This window comes from Periplaneta americana, chromosome 9, assembly GCF_040183065.1.
Source record: "Periplaneta americana isolate PAMFEO1 chromosome 9, P.americana_PAMFEO1_priV1, whole genome shotgun sequence".
In the NCBI taxonomy this organism is placed as follows: Eukaryota; Metazoa; Arthropoda; class Insecta; order Blattodea; family Blattidae; genus Periplaneta; species Periplaneta americana.
Window position 1 is genome coordinate 112,262,409 of NC_091125.1, and position 21,529 is coordinate 112,283,937.

A 21,529-nucleotide genomic window follows, 5' to 3' on the forward strand; every position below is an offset into this window, starting at 1 on the left:
TTCAACTATCAAGTCCACACCTGTGGAGTAACGGTTAGCACGTCTAGCTGCGAAACCAGGTGGCCCGGGTTCGGTTCCCGGAAGGGGCAAGTTACCTGGTTGAGGTTTTTTCCGGGGTTTTCCCTCAACCCAATATGAGCAAATGCTGGGTAACTTTCGGTGTTGGACCCCGGACTCATTTCACCGGCATTATTACCTTCATCCCATTCAGACGCTAAGTAACCTAAGCTGTTGATAAAGCGTCGTAAAATAACCTACTAAAATAAAAAAAAAATTAACTATCAAGTTAGTAAGGTGTTTGAAGGTAAAAGCAGTTAAATACCAGGAAATATTAAACTGCCAAATGTAGCACGATACAAGTATACTTTAATTCAATCATGTGATGTGGGGTGATCTTTTTTCATTGTACAAAACAATATTAGTAGCGGAGCATGAATATAGGAAAAGTGTTAGCACTCACATTATCTCTGGTTTTATCCGTATCACAATTTTAGTAAATATTTGTGATATAGTTGATCTCTTGAATACCTTTCTGCATTGTAATGTCTTATACAACTTTTTTTTCCCTTAATTAAATTGATCAGAGGTGGAGTGGATCTTCCTTTTTCAACTACCGTATATCTTTTTTTCGAATTGTAATTTCTATTGCCAATTGATTGCTTTATTAACTATTCTATTATACATATAATCACATTCACACTCATTTTGATCTATTTCACTATACGTACTGATAATACTACTTTTAATCTCATGCAAGCGTTCCCGGAATCGCTGACACGGTCACTTCTCACTCACAGCCTTCACTCAAGGGCGGAGAGGGAGCAGGACTCGCCAAAATCATGCGCTTAACACCACTTGCTGGCTCCTGCGTCAACGAAAGAGAGATACAGTGGAAATCCACAAATAGACACAGCAATGGTCCGTGTGCGAGACGAGGTACGAACTCTGTCTTTCTACGGAGTACTGCGGACATTGGTAAACATGACGGCTGTACAATGTTTTTTATGGCGTGCGGACCGAAACATAAATAATTAACGTGACTAGTGAATGGATATCTAGCCTGAAAATGACAGCAAATTTAGCAGCTGTTCGTTCCGTTCCCGGCAGATCTCTCGACGGTACCCGGTGCAGACGTGGCTGCCCGGAGATTGAAACTTGGGATTCTGTGAACAGGGATTGCTCTTGAGGAACTCTAGACATCATCTTGTAAGATCCAAAATTGCTGCCGCATTAAGAAATAAGGGCTGGATAGTAGAAGAAGAAATCTCCTGTCTAGCTGAAAATGGTTCAACGAGACGAGCAGATATTTTAGCGTACAATGCTGACACTAAACAGGGCATCATTGTGGACCCCACGGTACGTTTTGAAGTAGGATGTCATCAATCAGCCGACACAGTCATCGGTCTGTCTCCGTGAAGTGCAGGCGTGTTCACTGTCATCGTTTATCATCCACAACTCATTCATGTTTTTTTAAAATAGTTAGTCACCGGTCGGTAGGTACTTCGGTGCTATTTATTCAGTACATAAGAGAATACAATTTTACATTAGAGAATTTAGCTGGCTACATGGGATCATTGAATTGAACCCGAGGCCAAGAAAGAGAACGAAGAAGAAGAATCAGCCGAGGTCCACCTTGAGAAGAAGTCGATCTATGAGCCTACAGTCAACTATTTCAAGCTGAAATATGCCTTAATTCACGTTGAGTTATTCGGCTTGCTCATAGGTGCTCGAGGGATTATACCAACTTTTTTCGAAGAATTTCTACGGAAATTTGTTCAGCCAACATCTTTGAGGGATGACATTGTGATAATTGTGTTAAAAAAATCCTGCCAAATCCTAATTAATCACATGGTGCCACATTAATAGCAATTTTAATGTTTCACGCCCTTTTCTTTGTTTCCCTTTTTTAAAATTCAATATCTATGTTTACATATGTATAATAATTTTTTGAGGATATACTGAGTACGTAAGGGTTACCCTCAATGGGGTCAGTTTAGTATTATTGTATCAATCACGAAGCTTGAGTTGATGAGGGTATCTACTAGAAACAATAGACTATGCAAATACTATTTCGCATTATAATAATAATAATAATAATAATAATAATGATTTATTTTAGCTGGCAGAGTTAAGGCCGTAAGGCCTTCTCTTCCACTCAACCAGCAAAAAGTGTATATACATATGCATGAACTTACAAAGAATCCAACAATTTGATTGAGATGAGAGTTACATGTATACAAAAGTTATTTACAAATTAAACAACAAAATACTATGAACTATTAATTAAACACTGAAATAAACTGTGTAGCAGAATTAAACTAAAATACATAGAATGTTAATATATTTCAAATAATATTAGATAATAGAAAGAGATTATTACGAGACAATTAAAATACATCACAATCAGGATGATGTCTAAAGAAAAAAGTAACAATGTAGTCAGTGATAGTTTAAATCAGTATGATTGGAGTGAAATGCTAATGAGGTTATCTTTTAAGCTGTTCTTAAAGGTGTTTATTGTCTTGCAGCCCCTAATACTTTGTGACAAGGAATTCCATTGACGCGAGGTGGATATTGTAATTGTCAGTGATGAGACGATAGTAGCGATCCTATGGTTAGCAACTATCTAGGGATGCATATTTACTACGCATTGAGCTTCGTGACTTTGTATACGACTGTGATAAAGCTACAGAAACGTATTGAACATTTTATGTAATAGTTGTGTTTGTGTATTAAATTATTTTAAAATGGTGTATACCCTTCAAGAAAGAAAAGAAATCATCCTTATTGATTAAATTTAGGAAATTGCACAAAATAAGCTGTGTTTTCATTCTACAATCAACTGATAATAACAAAGCTTCTTATAATCACTACAGAATGCCTCGTGTTTAGATGAATTTTGTTTTATCCCATGCAATGTTCTGATCGAAGTGTCAAATTCTTGAGCGATGGCTCTGATTAATTCACCTTTTACAAACCGTTCCAATATTTGTAACTTCTGCTTCAACACAAGTACACATTTTCTGTTCCCTGCCATACTGCCAACGTGTACGAGTATCTGCACTCCACTGCACTGGTTCAACTGGTTAGCCCTGTGCAGCGCGGGACAGGGTGCGTTGACTTACCTTGTATCGTGAAGTATACGAGAGTGAGCATCTATTTGTGGAGTTCCACTGAATCTAACAAGGACACAAAAATATTCATACGTAAAGAAAATCGACCGTTGTTGCTTATATCTTACAACCTGACCGAAAAATGACGTTTACATTTTAATTAACAAGCACAAGAAATAACTACGCTATAAAATATAACTTGTTCCAGCTGAAATAATTTTTAACAAAATACCTTTCAAAGTGTTAGCACCGCTAACACATGGACTTGCCTCCACTGGAAAAGTGTAACATTTTGCCAAAAAATATAGAAACGTTACTTGTGTTTTAATGAAATCAGCATTGAGTCCAATGTAAGATGTATTTTTTTTTTTCCTTCAATGTAAAAATTGAGTTGTGTAATTCTTACATTCACGTGAAGGTTAGATGATGCTGACAGACTATTTAATTATGCAGATTTACTGTATTTTATTTGGTAGCATATTTATTTTACGACGCTTTATCAACATCTTAGGCTATTTAACGTCTGAATGAGATGAAGGTGATAATGCCGGTGAAATGAGTCCGGGTCCAGCACCGAAAATTACCCGAAAAAAACCTCAACCAGGTAACTTGTCCCGACCGGGAATTGAACCCAGGCCACCTGGTTTCGCAGCCAGACGCGCTAACCGTTACTCCACAGGTGTGAACAATAGCATATTAAATAAGGAAAAAAAGTACAGTCTTCATATCTAAAGGGTTATTTTTTAAATAATTATGTAAACCTGCTCCAAATGGTTTAGTAACGACGATATTTTAGCATTGAGAATGTTTCATATTTTCATATTTTCTCAAAATAAATTTCATATTGTGCCCGTCTTTACTATAACTTTGTTATTTTTTATACAAAATTAAAAATTCTGACACTTCCTTATTAAAAAATAAATTTTATTGCCAAAGCAACGAGTTTGTTTTATGCATGCAATACTATTTTGAGTTTGACAATTTATACGGATTTACTTCAGTAAAAGACTGATTTATTAATTTCTATCAGGGAAAGAAAATGATACTACTACTACTACTACTACTACTACTACCACTACTACTACTACTACTACTAATAATAATAATAATAATAATAATAATAAATTTCTGATTTATGGAGAAACAGTAATTTATGTTTTTTTTTCTGGAAATCTAAGATAGCGAGTTTCCCAGAAAAGAAATTTTTCAGTAAATATATTATCTTCGAAGACAATATTTCAGAGAATGTATAAAGTGTGTCACGAACTTCGGAACAATAGAATTAGAGGATGCGCAGTCTTTCTCAGCTATTACTGAATGCGCAATCAAAAGCAATGATGCAGTCAAAATCAACCATTAGCAGTTAGCCTTGAAAAACGGATTTGTAACAGAAGTCACATCACACTATAAATACATACAATCTACCAAACGTAATGGAAAAAAGAAAAACACAAAACGTACTAGGACAGAACAATGAGTGATGTAACAGTAACGGGGAAAAAACCAAGATAAGAGCAATAAGCAACTAATAAGATCATATAATACATTGATACTGCTTATCTCTACAGCCCAAATTTCAAAGTACATATTTAACAATAATTAATGAATTCTCGTACACTGAGGAAATCAAGAGTATGTGGAACATGAAGAACGCTGTCACACATCTCTTTAGTAGTAGTAGTAGTAGTAGTAGTAGTAGTAGTAGTAGTAGTAGTAGTAGTAGTAGTAGTTTTATTTTGCCTAGCAGAGCGAAGGCCATGAGGCCTTCTCTTTCATTCAACTAGGTTTGAATAATATACATGAAATACATAAATAGAATACAAAACAACACAAAAGAAGATACCTTAGAGATTATATAAAATAAAGTAGAAAATAACATATAATCAAGATAAGTTGCATAATATAAGGGGAATATACACAATTTATAAGATATAAACTACTCGAGATAAACTCGACGATTAAATATAATATACCAATAAGAGACGCGTGGAATGCTTAATGAGAATAGAAAATTTTAGATGATAACGAATTCACTTGGAATAGAATATACAGTTATATAGCGTGTTTCCGAAGTGGTGTTACAAACTTTCAGGGATGATGGCGAAGGGCACATGTATCAATTTGAGATAAGGAACCCTGGTCCGGAAATGACCGAGTCGAAAGTTACAAACAAAAATAGTTGTGTAGAAATGAAATAATTTTTTTCTCTGTACACACCTTATTTATGTGTATTTATCTGTACATCTTACACATACTATATTCATCTGACGTTGTTTACGTTATCTACTTACAGTATTCCATTCAGTGCGCTGTCTGAGGGGTGGGGACAGGAAACTACACTAAAGCAATGCAGATAGCGTAATGTGTAACGGACATGGTCGGTCCTGATATGCACGTCTGTAGACAGCAGTGTATGCGTACAAGTTGCAGTGTCCAGTCGATCAGTCCTAGTGAAATGGAGGAGTACACGAGAGCGGAATATGCAGACCTAATTTCGAATACGGATCAACCGATGGGAACAGTAGACAAGCTCAGAGATTGTATCAGGACAAGTACCCACGTAGGAGACATCCGGGCCATACCATCATTCTACAACTGTTCCAAAGGTTAAGGGAAGTAGAGCTCGTGGTGCCAAATTACAATTCCATTTCCACACAACTATTTTTGCTTATAACTTTCGACTCAGTCATTTCCGGACCATGGTTCCTTATCTCAAATTGATACATGTGCCCTTCGCCATCATCCCTGAAAGTTTGTAACACCACCTCTGAAACACCCTGTATACTACTAGGAGAATTCATGTGGGTTACAAGACATAAAGAGTCGAATAGCAAAAACGTACTATATAGCACACAGATACAAACGATTAAGTAAAATATCAGGATATAATAAAAAATAGAAAAAAAAGGAAGAGAGAGAACTAAAACTTGGTCATGTAAAGCAAATTATTTAGAAACTTCCTCAAGAGTCTAGTTCTGTTCAATAAAAACATTTCTAAGTTGAGTGTACTTAAAAGATTTTAGACTCTGATTTAGACTTTATTCCGTAAAAAATTACAAATAATATGTTCCAGGTGGAATATCCAAAAGTCTATTTCTGAATATTAATCTCCTAAATTTAGCCTTCACTTGGTTCTTTGTAGGTCTATGCTTCATGAAGTTATGAGCGGGTTCGGACAATACTTTGGAAGACAATCTCGGTCTCGAGTCGGGTTCGGGTTCAGGGGTGAATGAACAGGCCAATTTTGGCCCTTGCAGACCTCTAGTGGAGAGTAGGACTTGGACCACTGTTTTGAGCCCCATTATACTATCTCCAAATTTCTATTTTCACAAGAAATAGGCGACAAATGTTACCTGGAGCCCTGTACCAGTGGCAGTGTTCTTTTATGTGTCTCAAATCCATGGCATGCTAGGAATTTTAACGCTTTTAAAATCATCTCCTCGGCCAGATTTGAACCCACGCACCTCGAATTCATCGATCAGAACACACAGGACGACTACACTAATACATTTAGTAGTAACGGGACTGCTTGACCATGTAATAAGCATGGTTTAAAACATATTCTAAATTAATAACAATATAGACTTAGGTAAAGGTAAAGGTATCCCCGTAACATGCCATGAAGGCACTTGGGGGGCATGGAGGTAGAGCCCCATGCTTTCCATGACCTCGGCACTAGAATGAGGTGGTGTGGTCGGCACCACGCTCTGACCGCCTTTTACCCCCAGGAAAGACCCGGTACTCAATTTTATTTACTTTATTGAAATGCACTGAACAATACGTAACTATTGTAGTTGACTGCTCTTGGATTTTTAAGAAATATTTAAAGAAAATTAAGATTTGTAAAAGTTTATTTAGCGAAAGCAAGCGAGAAAGAGGAAATAAATAAGAACACTCTTCGGAAATTTTGTTCCAGATAACTCTTAATACTGTACGCCAGCTGGGAGGGAAAATTGAGAAGGAATTATTACAGCTGTAGCATGACGTCATGAGATGAAGGCACTACTAGGCCTAATTAGGGTTGCCAACTCTTCGGTATTTCCCGAGATCTCCCTATTTGCCCCTAATTTTTAACAGTCTTCCGGCTCCCGTATTATTCTTCTCTGCGAGCATTTTTTTCCCTTATTTTTGCTTAATGTAATTTTTTTTATTCTAAACATTTGATTTTTCCGTGAATGATGATGATTTATATGATGAATTTTGTTGAGATGCATTAAAATGTACAGAGTTTATAAAAAGTAATGCTTGCCAGAAATGGGTTTTAGTGCTCACACATTTAAAATCAAACAATCATAATGTTAAAAATTTGGAAAAACTCACTAGTTTTGTTCTAAGCATACCAAGTAGTAATGCTCATACAAGGAGCATGGATAAATATATAATAGAATGCGAAACTGAGTTTCCCGTAACACATGCTAGAGGCGCTAATGTAGAAACTGATCTTGCTGCCATCTATTGGACGGAGGAGAACTTATTACATCTAGCAGCGCGTCAAGTAGTGGAAACAAAAACTAATTACTCCATGCATTTAGCAGCGCACCTGGCGACGAAAATATTAAACTATGCAGAACATATTCCTTTCCTCCCACCCTCATCGATATTCTCAACTAACCCAATTTAAAATAAAACATTTACATTTTTATTTCTCACATCATGTTCCATTGAAAATTCTTACCGGAGTCAACAGGAAGATAAAAGAGACGATCTATTTTGCACTACCCAATTAAAATATAACCAAACAGAGACAGAAAATAAAGCAAAAGATTATATGATTGGGATTGTATTCTTTGAGTATTTAGTGTACAGTGCAATGGAAAAGTTTGCAAAAACTACTTAGTTCAATTTTATATTACTATTACTTTACAATACATTCAACAACACTATTTTTACAACGTCCATAAAGATCACTGTTTAACATACACTGCTTATACACACACTTACTGTTCTCCAATCAGGAGATCAACCGTGAAAGAAATGTGTTTACTATTGCGTCATCTATTGGAGGGAAGTAGATAGATAATATTATCGTTATAACGTCAGTTTAAAAACAATGCGCTCTCCTGCATATGTTATTTCCTGTGTAGAGGGATTAAAATATCAGGAGATTAACAGTGATCTAATTTTGTAACTAGGGTAGTGTAAATATGTGTGTACCAATATTATTGTTTGTGCTGTGAGAGCTAGCCAATAGAGATACTTGTACCCATGTGTGTGACCTTATGACATCTTATGACATCAACATTCATTCACAGCATTACCCCGCTTCGTTTCATCCCGCATAGACTTTCTCGTGGTTGGAGTACATTAGTATCACTTTATGTCCACTCATTAGCAAGTTTCTGGCTGCCATCTTGTCTTCTCGAGCATCGGCTGTTCGTCTCGAACGAACGGATAAATAGAGAACTCTGGGTAATCTACCCAACACGTAGTTCTAATGTTCACCACCACGACGTCGGGCGATGATCATCTTATTTGAACCCTCTTCCGTCAGATGGTGCTGACCGCAGTTTCGCATCCTATTATATATTTATCCATGCAAGGAGGGTGTTTCGTCTCATGAACAATAGGACAGATGTTCGAAACAGGACAACAGCACATTTAACAAAAAATCAGAGCTGAAAACTGCAGTTGACTTCAACTATTACGCGAAACAAAATCTGTCTCTGAAAATACTCTTAATTTAAGCCTAGCTGCAGAGTAGAATTTTTTTTAGTAACTGAACCGAATAATTTGTCTATTTTCTATGTGAAATTTTGTCGATTCCTTAGTCTCCTGTATTTTCTTCAAAAATAGTTGGCAACCCTAGGCCTAACAGTTCTAAAAATATCTCCTCTCGTACTTAAAATAATAGAATTTATTTATATTGCACTCAAAAGTACGTACGTATCTAAAGTTTGTGCCGGGAAGAAAGTGCCTAAGAATTCCTAAGCTTGTGTTTTCTATCTCATCTGCTCTCTGCACCTGCTTCAAGATTAACAGCGACAAATGCAAAATCCAGTAGCTTATTTCTAGAACCAATATCCGCAGATATTAGGTTAGCCCATCACGGGAACAGGAGTAGTTGGTGGCTCTTATGTAGGCTTAAGTACACGTGCACACATGGCTACGTGCGTGAGGCTGATTTAGACGGAGTGATAACTCTGTTCTGAGCTTACGTGTTGAATGTCAGACACTTTCTCTTACCGCATGGATCATAACACTATATGAGGGAGCTTAAGAGTTGGAGATCAAGCTACCTGCATACTCATCGAGGTCTATCTCGAAAGATTCTCAGTCGTCTCTGCTATCTATTTTTACCTGTCGCATCGGGGCAAGTTATATGGTTGAGGATTTTCCCGGGGTTGGCCTTCGTGACATTGACAGTGCATGTTAAATACAAACTGCCTATTTTTAATGACTGAAATTTGTGGTAAAACTTAAGGAAAAGAAAAAATGTATAGTTCACAGAGTTAATTTTAAAAACGGATAATAATGCAGTGTATAAGATTTGTATTTAAAAAATGTAAAAGTCTCGTTCTTGGGAAGATGACATGCACTTTCTCATCATACGGTTCATACGTTTTATAACAATCTGATTATTTTGTCATGTTGCGAGTAATATTCGAGTTTATAGTTTATTTTCTTCAAGTATCGTGAAAAAGACACTAGCAAATGCAATCGTTTACCATCCACCTAGATAGGAGCATATAATTCGTTTTATAAATTACACGCAAAATACAGTCTATTCGTTAGAATTCTGAAAGACTAAAATACGCTGTTTACGTATTACATGTAAGAAATGTTTCTAATCTTTACTAAGTGTTCAGAATGAGCTTTGTGACTGTTGTGGCTGTGCCATAATGCAGGCCCTAACACATCAGAATTACGCTTAAGTTACCATTATACTACATCTAATGTGTTTCAAATATACACATGAATATATGCATATATTTGCTAATTGGTTTCATACTCATACAATTATAAAAATGAAAAAATGGTATAAATGACTTACTTATAAGTGACGAATGACACTAAGACGAGGAAGTGAAAATTACAAAAGTGCTGACAGTCAGATTGATCACTCCAATATTTAAATGACTAAATAACATAACTTAAATTCTTAAAAAAAAAAAAATGAAATTAAAAAAAGTCTATTCGGGATGAATTTTGTTGCAATAGACGACAAGATGACAATATGAGTGAAAAAGCTGTAAGTGGTCAGAAATATATAAAGAAAATTATGAAAAAGTAAAAAGATTATTACGTATAGCCTACGTCCAGGATAACAGACTGGGTTTGGAACTGAACGGGTTACATCAGCTCTTTGTTTATGCTGATGACGTGAATATGTTAGGAGAAAGTGCACAAACTATTAGGGAAAACACGGAAATTTTACTTGAAGCAAGTAAAGAGATAGGTTTGGAAGTAAATCCCGAAAAGACAAAGTATATGATTATGTCTCGTGACCAGAATATTATACGAAAAGGAAATATAAAAAATGGAAATAATATATTCTTTGAAGAGATGGAAAAATTCAAATATCTTGAAGCAACAGTAACAAATATAAATTATAGTCAGAAGGAAATTAAACATAGAATAAATATGGGAAATGCCTGTTATTATTCGGTTGAGAAGCTTTTATCATCCAGTCTGCTCTCAAAAAACCTGAAAGTTAGGATTTGTAAAACAGTTATACTCGTATTACCGCTTGCTCTGCATGGTTGTGAAACTTGGACTCCCACTTTGAGAGAGAAACAGAGGCTAAGTGTGTTTGAGAATAAGGTTCTTAGGAAACTATTTGGGACTAAGAGGGATGAAGTTACAAGAGAATGGAGAGAGTTACACAATGCAGAACTGCACGCATTGTATTCTTCACCTGACATAATTAGGAACGTTAAACCAGACGTTTGAGATGGGCAGGGCATGTAGCACGTATGGGCGAATCCAGAAATGCATATAGAGTGTTAGTTGGGAGGCCGGAGGGAAAAAGACCTTTGGGGAGGCCGAGACGTAGGTGGGAGTATAATATTAAAATAAATTTGAGGGAGGTGGGATATGATGGCAGAGACTGGCTTGATCTTGCTCAGGATAGGGACCGATGGCGGGCTTATGTGAGGGCGATAATGAATCTCCGAGTTCCTTAAAAGCCATAAGTAAGTATTACGTATACATACATACATACATACATACATACATACATACATACATACATACATACATACATTCATTCATTCATTCATTCATTCATTCATTCATTCATTCATAGTTGTCTGCCCAAGAGTTGGTTGTTCACTGCAAACCCAATATTTCCCAATCGTACCTCTTAATCTCCGCATATTATGTTAATGTATAGCAACACCTTAACTGGTTGTAAATGCTTGTGATGTAAATTTACAGAGTTAGTCAAGTTTATTTTCCGCGTAGCTGTTTAGAAATTCCTGTATAGTCCTGGGTGAGAAGAAAAAAATTTCAGACGTAAGGAGCTGTCAGGTGGAAACCGTTCGCTCTGTATTACACGATATGCACTGTATATGCCTACATCTAGTGGACGTCTCATTTCTGAGCACACAAGTTCAATTTTCCAATTATTATAGTACGACTGCTTTACATTAACTACGGGATTAATCCCTAATCCAAACTCTTAATTGTTCCCTAGCACTAAGTTGACTGCCATAGGAATGACGCTATCATTCCGGGCCATTTCCTCGTCCGAGTGCTCTCCTCCCCTCTTTAAAACATTTTCCATTCTTGTGACGCAATTTCTTTTCCCTCTAGACTTACCGCTTTTTATTATTCTGAAGGATTTCCCTCTCCCTCCACTTTTTTTTTTCTTGTTTCAACTCTCTTTTTCCATTTGCTGGTCTTTTATTCTCGTGTAACAGGGAGTCTGGTTGCTAGGAGACGGCAGGCATTGCAACAAGTGGATTCTCTGTGCTACTGGGGCAGCGTTCTTACCGGAATCAGACGTCTACTGGACTTCTGTGCACGTCGTGTGTGAATGAGAGTATTCAGGGGCTTCAGAAAGTGTTAAATTAATTATTATTGTTGCACACCACGCTATAAAAGTGAAAAGGGAAAGGTAAATGCGGTAGCTTCCCGTTGCTTTCCACACACCACTCTCTCTTTGGCAATAATAATAATAATAATAATAATAATAATAATAATAATAATAATAATAATAATACTTACAGTACTTATGGCTTTTAAGGAACCCGGAGGTTCATTGCCGCCTTCACATAAGCCCACCATCGGTCCCTATCCTGAGCAAAATTAATCCAGTCCCTACCATCATATCCCACCTCCCTCAAATCCATTTTAATATTATCATCCCATCTACGTCTCGGCCTCCCCAAAGGTCTTATTCCTTCCGGCCTCTCAACTAACACTCTATACGCATTTCTGGATTCGCCCATACGTGCTACATGCCCTGCCCATCTCAAACGTCTGGATTTAATATTCCTAATTATGTTAGGTGACGAATACAATGCGTGCAGTTCTGCGTTGTGTAACTTCCTCCATTCTCCTGTAACTTCATCCCTCTTAGCCCCAAATATTTTCCTAAGAACCTTATTCTCAAAGACCCTTAATCTCTGTTCCTCTCTCAAAGTGAGAGTTCAAGCTTCACATCCATACAGAACAACCTGTAATATAACTGTTTTATAAATTCTAACTAATAATGATAATAATAATAATAATAATAATAATAATAATAATAATAATAATAATAATAATAATAATACTAGTAGTAGTAATGCCTCTGATTGAGGTTCTGGCTGATATGTGCATCTATTATCAGGCAGTACATCTCACTTGACGATATGTGTCAGAGGAAAAAGAATTGTATGCATCTGACGTTTGATTAATGTAATATGTAGCTAGTCGGGGATGTATGCAATTGAGGGGGAAAGGACTAGCCGCCCTACCCCATTATCTCCTGGCCTAGTTGCCTCATAAGTGATGAGTTCTTGGTATCACTTGTGAGGTTCAGACCTGTCTTCCTAAACAACAATAGTAGTAATTAACACGCTTAATAATAATAATAATAATAATAATAATAATAATAATAATAATAATAACAACAACAACATTAATAACTCCAAGAATAAATTGCCTTTCTTTTTGAATTCACATTTTACTTTAACTTAGTGTATTCCGTTGTAATTAATAGGCTTAATAATAATAACAACAACAGCAACACCAACAGCAACAACTCGCAAATGTTTCTGAATACAGACTGTCTGTATCATTTAATTTATTATGCGGTCTTAACTCATGAGCAGTCGTTTCCTTTTTTATCTAATTACTTATATTATTATTTTACTCCTGTTTGTATATTGTTTATACCTTTATTAGTTTGAATTATTGTATCTTATTTTTAAGAAATGAAAATAAATATATATAGGCTATATTTTATTACTTCTTCAAATAATAGAAATAATATATTACCAGTAAATGATAAGCATAGTAACGAGATTTCGTAGCATTTTTAGGCCTACTTAAACCGTTTTGGTCCACGGTAAAAGTTAGTATTTTACCATGGTAAAATGGTTTACGTACACACTACTACCTTTCATTTTCTAGGTTATCCAAGTGATTTTATAAACTGCTATGAAACAGCTTTACTGTGTTTATCTTTACCCCATGGAATTTCATCCTAATTAAAGCAACATTTCTACAATTTTCTTTTATAGGAATGGTGTTAAATTTCACCGGAAAAGGAGAAATTTCCGTCTTAACTTATCGTCACTAATCTGCTACCGATATGCTGTAATCGCTGTAGTCACCTGGATGCCGGATGGTGCTGTGCAACAGATGCCTCACCCTAATGACTATACTGGAAGGGGATACTCCTCCTTACACGAGAAGCACCGTGCTTGTACAAGCAGAGTGGCGCAGTGGAAGCGTGCTGGGCCCATAACCCAGAGGTCCGTGGATCGAAACCACGCTCTGCTATAATTATTTATGTTACAACACTAATTTAATGTAACGTTTTTCAAACCCAAAATTTGTATTAAATACTAATACCGAAATTGAACATAAGTATAATTATTTATTTCGGAAAGTTTTTAACATAGTTCAAACACCCGCCATATGAACTGTTTCCTTGGCAGTTTCAACACAACACAATTCCACAAGTAAGCATATACATGAAGTATTGCGGTGTTATAATATAACATTGATTTTAAGGCTTTCTAGGAAATAAATCTTTCAAAGGTTACAGATACCAAAAGAGGAGTTTCTATCATATCGTCTATCTGTTCGTGTACAGCGATTGATCTAAAATATTATCAGGTTTTGTTTTATATTTATACAAACTAATCCGTTCGGAAGTTATGGATATGAATAAAAATACATTAATATTTTAAGAACAAATGATGGTGATATATTAGAAAATGGTCCTAAGCACTTGTTATTTTGCTTAGGTGAGTAAAAATTACGTAAAAATTCAATTTTTCAGTACTTTCCTTAAAAACATTACCAATGAAGTCCGATACGTTTTCTGTGGTATTAAGATCTTTGATAAAATACAGCATAACATATCCAAATAAACAATTTTGGTAGGTTACATCCTAGATCATATATACCTAGATCGCTCGGCCTTATAGGCTTTGACGGTAACAACTTTTGTCAGGTTTACTATGCTGCCATCTAGTTGTTACATAAGGAGTCACGTCATAACTCCCATTTGAATTGCATTAGCGACTGTACTGCCATCTCGTGTTCGTTTACGGTGGATGGGTGGCGATCCTGGCGGTTGTTCTCTTCAAAGTGCTATCGATTTTTAACATAGGGATGAGCAATCTGTTATATACATGATCTGGGGTTACATGAAGAAAAATAATTGAATTTTTCGAGGCAATATTTCTTTTTTGTCTTCAGACTGATGACAAAAAGTAATTCAGTTCATATTTGCTGAAATTATTTAATTTTATGTTTATGAACAAGGCTTTAGTACAGTAGTCTATATTCTCGACGTACTTACCACAAATCAGCATTTGATGTAGTTAATATTTAAAAGAAATCAATTAATGAACGACAGTTTTTAGCAAGACCGTCTCCAGTACTCAGACCTTAATGTAGGTATCGATAGTGGCCAAAATGGCACCGGTAACGGTCCAAGCATGATTACCACATGATTTTGTTATGATGTTTTCTTGTGTTAATTACGTCGTGAAATCGGCCATTCGTGTTGTGTACCGGGTTGTAATTCTAATACTGGATCTGTGTCTCATATTTCAGTGTCTGAGTTTCCTAAAAGTACAACTTTACTACGCGACAAATGGTTCAGGTGCATAATCGTGACAATTTCCAAGTTAAGGAAATTACAGTTTGTTGTTTAGTCAACTGTCCGAAGACAGGTTTGAACATCACAAATGATACCAACAAGGCACCACTTATGAGGCAACTAAGCCAAGAGACTATGAGGTAGGGTGGCCAGTTCGTATCTTCCTAAAATGACAGTGTTACACATAAAACATTTTGAACCTAAATTAGTTATTAGGAAAAATATTTTTCCTATCGTTAATGGTGATCCTTTTCGTATTCCTCGGGAAATTTCGAATCTTACCCATGATGCCTAAAGAATCATATTTCCTAACCAACTTTCATATGGTACTGTCAGTCATTCTAGTGCCTTGAAAGAATCCACATCAACGGAAAGGGGAACAGATGGGGAGAGAAGAATTTTTCAGGGAATGGTGTGAAATGGAAATTATTAGCACTTTCGATCAGTTTCAAAGTGATGTTCAGGAAAGAAATGTTGTTTCATTTATGACTGTTGTTTAAGGTGACTGTTATTTTCTTAAATATGAAAGATGACCGTGTATAAGAAATTCTGTCATTAATAACTGTACAAAGGTGTTGAACGAGAGAAAAACATTTCAAACCAATTATCGAGAAAAGTGAAAAGAAGTCATGAAAAAATAGGTCTAAACTTAAAAGTGACAAAAACATGAAGAATTGAAATTCAAGACGAATTAGGCTAAGGACCCTAGATTGTCAACATCCACCTATTAAAAATATAAAATATAAGCTGATTTATTATTATTATTATTATTATTATTATTATTAGTAGTAGTAGTAGTAGCAGCAGCAGCAGCAGCAGCAGCAGCAGCAGCAGAAGGTAGTTGTATTAGTAGACTTTGTGGGCCTAATATTGGCTGACCTTGTTTAATTGTGTTATTGATTTTGAGTATGTGTTAACCTTTTGTATGCCCAACAACTATTAGTGAATGTTTGCATATACTGCAGTAACTTATACGGAGTTCAGGGTATGATTTTCAACTTACTGAAAAGTGTTTTCAAGCTGCGACTGCACTGTCAAGTTCATAACTTCATAGCAATGTGTTTCTACTCGTACCGTATTTATCTTATTGTCTCGCCTTTGAAATTGAACTTAACATTGCTCATAAATTAACACTGGACGCTTATTTAAGACAAAAGTAAGTAATTCAACTTCAGAAATACGAAAAATTGAAGTATTTTGACATAAAGATATGGCGGAACCATCTATATAAATGGAAATGGTTGGACCTCTACGGAGGCCATCTTTTTTCTATATTAAGGTCTGAGTATTGGAGACGGTCTTGTTTTTAGAACACTTATTTCAACGCGGATTAGCTCACCGCGTTAAAAAAGTTAGAGCTTTCCCTCTAGCAGGAGGCCTTTGCCCTTCGCGGGACACAATAGGCTATCTTTATCTTTTTGTCTTTATTTCAACGTTTTTAGCTGAAGGTATCCCGAGATCTGTTACTCATCCTTAAACTTTGCTATCAATAATAAAATCTCTCATATCTCTGTTTCATGTTAAATATTATTTCTTAATCTGAGAGTACATTTGTAGCGAATAACCTATTCTTGTATTGGTCAATTTTAATTATTATACTTTCACTGTCTTGTTGCTAGATATAAGTATAGGCTACTACAAATCTTACGCATGGTTAGATTAACCAGGGAAGAATTATGAACAGAAGGAGAAGAACTCAAAATCCTAACACGAAATGAGAACTCTTCCCTCATTGAGCAGGCCGTCTCAAAGAGACGCTAATTTCCCGCTACGTCAGATGCAGACCTCCTTGAAGCAATGTTTCCGCTTCAAGAAGTCACATGAATCGGGTTCGCTCCAGACAAAGAGATGAACGTCCTCTGAACACCCTACTAGCGTGGAAGTTCTTTCCGGCGCAAAAACGTCTGGCCACAGTAAGGCTTATTATAGGTTTTCAAAACCTCGTAAGAGTCCATTTTCTGACAGTGATGTTGATTTCCCGATAATTTGTTAATATTTTTTCAAAACTTTAATTTTAACTTCTGTTGATTTGTCTCACATTTTTTCGTAATCTAAAATGTCTACTTATTTTCCTTACTCCCTAACAGACAAGGTTTATTATTATTATTATTATTATTATTATTATTATTATTATTATTATTATTATTATTATTATTATTACACATCTTTACTATACAATTTCAACATTTTTACCACTCAGCACTTAAGATTTGGTAAATTTGTTGTAAGGAATATTACACTTTTACTACATCATACTACTTTTGATCAATAAAACTGTACGGAACGACGTGTTTGAACCAATCATGGCTGCGTATCCTACAATTTTTATCATCTCCCTAGCATTTGTGTCTTTGTTTGCCAACATTGTACTTTCAGTAATTGTATCTTATAAACGATTCATGTTCATTTCATCATCCTTAATTAAAACTTTTCTATCATTTATCTTGTACGGAACGACGTGTTTGAACCAATCATGGCTGCGTATCCTACAATTTTTATCATCTCCCTAGCATTTGTGTCTTTGTTTGCCAACATTGTACTTTCAGTAATTGTATCTTATAAACGATTCATGTTCATTTCATCATCCTTAATTAAAACTTTTCTATCATTTATCTTGTTCATATTATTTAGGTTATGTTATAGCTTCTGCTGTATGATATTAAGGATAGTCACGTATCAGAGATTGTTTAATATATTGATAATTGAAGTGGAATTCAACTGTTTTAATAAAAATTAAACTGAATCAACAAAGCCTTCTTGACTAGTAATCGTCCATAGAATTCAATGAAGACTGTATAATGGTTGAGTTGTTTGAACTTTTTCCACTGATAATTTTAAAAAATTGTAGCACAACGTTTCGAAAAGTGAATCTCTCTTCGACGTCAGGTGAGAACCTACTGCGAGGATCGTTACAAACAGCTAGCCTGTCTGACTGATCCTTTCATTCAGATCGAAGACTGTATAGTTGGCACAACTGGTAACAAGAGAACAGCTCATCATAACGCACTATTGCCACCTAGCGGAATATTTGTAATGATAAGATGATATAATAATACATTTTAAAGTCTGTTTAGTGTTTCAGTATGTCAATTAATATTTTATTGTATTAGAGTACGCCTGCTTTATTTCTTCTAATGGAGTAGTAGTCAATTAAATCCCACTTGAGTTTTGATTTTCTCTCGATAAATCAATACTTCTACTGATATTACTATAGACAACCTACCTGTATTAACTTGAAACTGTGTTGTAATTTAACCTTATTTAATGACTAGTTTCAGCATAGGCCACCTTCATAGTTTGAAATTAACAAAGGAAAGTTGTTTTTATAACAAATTTACCAAATCTTAAGTTATTTACTATTATTATTATTATTATTATTATTATTATTATTATTATTATTATTATTATTATTATTATCATTATTGTTATTATTATTATGGCGGCCGGGTAGCTCAGTTGGCTACGGACTGGAAGGTCCGGGGTTCGATCCCAGGTGGTGACAGGGTTTTTTTCTCGTTGCCAAACTTTCAGAACGGCCCCGAGGTTCACTCAGCCTCCTATAAAATTGAGTACCGGGTCTTTCCCGGGGGTAAAAGGCGGTCAGAGCGTGGTGCCGACCACACCACCTCATTCTAGTGCACAGGTCATGGAAAGCATGGGGCAGTGCCTTCATGGCATGTTACGGGGATACCTTTATTATTATTATTATTATTATTATTATTATTATTATTATTATTATTATTATTAGGTCCTATTATTATTGATGTTGATGATGATAATAATAATAATGAGCTTTTTACTTTTGTGTTGTTTTTCACTTTGAGTTCTAATTTCCCTTATGTTGAATTGTTTTAATTTAATTTTGATAACCTTAATATTCATTTTGAATGTTATTGATCCTAATCTCTTTTATATTATTTTTATGTACCGAAGTACATATGATATTTCCATGCAGATATTCTGCGTCATCTATGACGTAGTGCAGAGGGCGGCCACTAGAGGGAACCCAAGAGTTGGAGCTTAATCTGAGACGATTCTAACCGGCGTCGGAGTTGTATCCGGTGTGGCTTAGTAGATAAAGCATCAGCACGTAGAGCTGAAAACCCGGGTTCAAGTCCCGGCGCCGGAGAGAATTTTTCTCCGTTCCATTACTCTTTCATCATCCTAATCTCTTTTGTTGATCAAATTTACTAACGTGAGTTTTGGCTTTCAAGTAAGCTTTTAACATTTATTTTAGTTTCTAGAATTTAACATGGACGCTGATTTAGATCTTTATGCTGAAGTTGAGTTGATTTTTATTTTTACATTAACATCGACGTCGATTTTTATTCTTATTTTTGTAGTACTGATGTTAACACTATCGTTCATTTTCACTTTCTCATTATATAGCGTGACCAGATTTCCAAAAAAAAAAAAAAAAAAAAAACGGGACACCTATTGAAGTTGACACGAATTAACATTTTATTTAAATATTCATATTACTTATTACTTGTATTTATATAATGTCAATGAGCAATAAGGTCCAGTTTTATTTATTTTGAAGTAATAAATACTACACTGTTTACAGTAACTAGGCCCCTCATTTTCCTCTCTCGCGTCCTAGTGATACCTTAGTTGCATACTACACTCTGTTTCTGGAATCTATGGAGTAAATCGACGTATTTGGGTGCAGCCTATGACAAGCGAATGGGCGGAGGCTATCAGTATGAGTGTATATTGCGGGCTGCATCGGCTCACAGCCGCTAAGGGGTAAGATGGACTTGACAGAAGGTTATAGGCAGGGTTGGCATTTTAGACGCTTGTCTTCAATCAATGCTTTCTCCCAGAGCGGTCATTCGAGTAGCCCCTCCACTCACCACTTGCCCAAAGAACTTGTTTCGGTTCCTATACTCCACAGATTCCAGAAACGGAGTGTAGGTAGCGTTTGAGGCGATGAGTTTACCACTTGTCCCTCTGCTCCTGTCGGCAAATAAGTGTAACTAAATTCCTTGTAGGTACTGAAATCTCCGTCTCGTGGACCTGTTTCGGCATCGGAACGATGGATTATATACATACCGAAAAGAGTGACAGAAGATTCATCGAATCATCCCTGTAATTGCGTGAAACTTTTATGATGTTCGTGATTGTTATTTTGAGCATAGTAGGGATTGTAAGAATTTTTGGTATTTTAAAATATAAAAGTCTGATATTTCTTTTCATTTCTCTCTTTAATTCCCAACATTTAAATTTAACAAGGTGGAGACTTCTTGTTAACTACCGGTACTTCACAATCGCTTCCTTATTCCATGAGGCCTAGTCTGAAGAAAACAACGCATTAATATCGAAACGATTCACACATCAATAGGATACTAATGAGCTGTTTGAAATTATTGTAATGAATAATAATAATAATAATAATAATAATAATAATAATAATAATAATAATAATAATAATAATAATCATATACTGACTTTGTTTTTGCGATCCAGCAGATAATTCAGAAAAGAAGGGAATTTAATCTCCCAACACATACATTGTTCATAGATTACGAAAAAGCCTTTGATAAGGTCTTAAGAAGCAAATTATGGAAAATATTGTATGAAGAAGGATATCCCAAACATTTGGTAAATATCATAAAAAGCTTATATGAGACAAAAATATTGATAAGAGTAGGCAAGCAGATAAGCAATTCAGTAATAGTAAACCAAGGTGTCAAGCAAGGTTGCCCGCTATCCCCAACATTATTTAATATATACCTCAATAAAGCCATAGGAGAATGGCAGAATAAAATAGCATTTGGTATAAATTTAGGAACAACTGTATTAAATACAATGTTTTTTGCCGATGATCAAATATTGATAGCAGAATCTGAGGATGATCTACAAATGGCAACTTACCAGCTCCAGCTAATAACAGAAGGATATAATCTAAAAATTTCTAATAACAAAACTAAAACAAAGGCTTTCAGAGGGCTTAACCATAGGCGATATAAAATAGTTATTAATCAAGGAACTATAGAACAGATATATTCTTTTAACTACTTAGGCTCCAATATATCTTATTTGGGTGAACAGGATATTAACATTAAGTTGAGCAAATTCCAACAGATGTGTGGAACAATAAGAAGAAATTTAAGAAATAAAACACAGCGCTCAACACAATTAAAATTTT

At 35.4% G+C, this 21,529-nt stretch overlaps 1 non-coding gene across 1 annotated transcript; it reads left to right on the forward strand.

The window, feature by feature from the left end:
• Positions 1–13,973: 13,973 nt before the first annotated feature.
• TRNAM-CAU (transfer RNA methionine (anticodon CAU)) lies at positions 13,974–14,045 on the forward strand. Its single transcript has one exon. It is a non-coding gene; the product is annotated as a tRNA-Met (tRNA).
• The last annotated feature ends 7,484 nt before the right edge of the window (positions 14,046–21,529 follow it).